This window comes from Perkinsus marinus (assembly GCF_000006405.1).
Source record: "Perkinsus marinus ATCC 50983 genomic scaffold scf_1104296955134, whole genome shotgun sequence".
Taxonomy (NCBI): Eukaryota; Perkinsozoa; order Perkinsida; family Perkinsidae; genus Perkinsus; species Perkinsus marinus.
The window spans coordinates 1-1,359 of record NW_003207897.1 but is presented as its reverse complement, the minus strand read 5'-3'; the positions used below and the strand labels follow the sequence as shown (position 1 = coordinate 1,359).

General features: G+C 48.0%; 1 non-coding gene across 1 annotated transcript; it reads right to left on the bottom strand.

Annotated features, from left to right (window-relative positions):
- Window positions 1-259: 259 nt before the first annotated feature.
- Window positions 260-332, bottom strand: Pmar_PMAR000346. The gene has a single exon. It is a non-coding gene; the product is annotated as a tRNA-Arg (tRNA).
- Between the last annotated feature and the right edge of the window lie 1,027 nt (window positions 333-1,359).

Sequence of the window (1,359 nt, the reverse complement as noted above, 5' to 3'; positions counted from 1 at the left end):
CCCATTGACTTCATGGCACACATGGTTTCCCATCCGACACGCTGAATAGATCGCAAAACTCTTGCTCCTCATAGAGGGGCCTCCATTACATAGTGTTCTTAAAGGGGTCAATTCATTGGAGATCGCTTGCTGGCAGACCAACAATCTTCTTGTACCGTTAGCTTCGGCATGTATTCTGACGAGTCACAAGGGTATACAATCAACATCGACATCTGTACGGCCAGTGGCATCCGTATATGGGCTCTTTCCGGCATGAAGACGATCTCGGTGGGACTCGAACCCACAATCTTTGGTTCCGAAGATCAACGCCTCATCCATTAGGCCACGAGACCAATAAATTTAAGATTTGACCCACCATCCCTGCGCCCCATTGACTTCGTGGCATACATGGTCTCCCATCCGACACGCTCAATAGATCGCAAAACTCTCGCTCCTCATAGAGGGGCCTCCATTATAGATCACAAAACTCTTGCTCCTCATAGAGGGGCCTCCATTACATAGTGTTTTCAATGAGGTCAATTCATTGGAGATCGTTCGTTGGCAGACCAACAATCTTCTTGTACCCTTAGCCTCAGCATGTATCCCGACGAGTCACGAGGGTATACAATCAACATCGACATCTGTAAGGCCAGTGGCATCCGTATATGGGCGCTTCCCGGCGTGGAGACGATCTCGATGGGACTCGAACCCACAATCTTTGGTTCCATTAGGCCACGAGACCAGTAAGTTTGAGATTTGTCTCACCATCTCTGCGCCCCATTGACTTCATGACACACATGGTTTCCCATCTGACACGCTGAATAGATCGCAAAACTCTCGCTCGTCATAGAGGGGCCTCCATTACATAGTGTTCTTAAAGGGGTCAATTCATTAGAGATCGCTTGTTGGCAGACCAACAATCTTCTTGTACCGTTAGCTTCGGCATGTATTCCGACGAGTCACAAGGGTGTACAATCAACATCGACATCTGTACGGCCAGTGGCATCCGTGTATAGGCACTTTTCGGCTTGAAAACTATTTTGGTGGGACTCGAACTCACAATCTTTGGTTCCGAAGATCAACGCCTTATCCATTAGGCCACGAGACCAACGAGTTTGAGATTTATCCCACTATCTCGTTACTACGCGCAACACTGACTTAACGGCACACATGATTTCGCATTCGAGACGCTGAATAGATCACAAAACTCTTGCTCCTCATAGAGGGGCCCCCATTACATAGTGTTCTAAATGAGGTCAATTCATTGGAGATCGTTCGTTGGCAGACCAACAATCTTCTTGTACCCTTAGCCTCAGCATGTATCCCGACGAGTCACAAGGGTATACAATCAACATCGACATCTGTACGGCCAGTGGCATC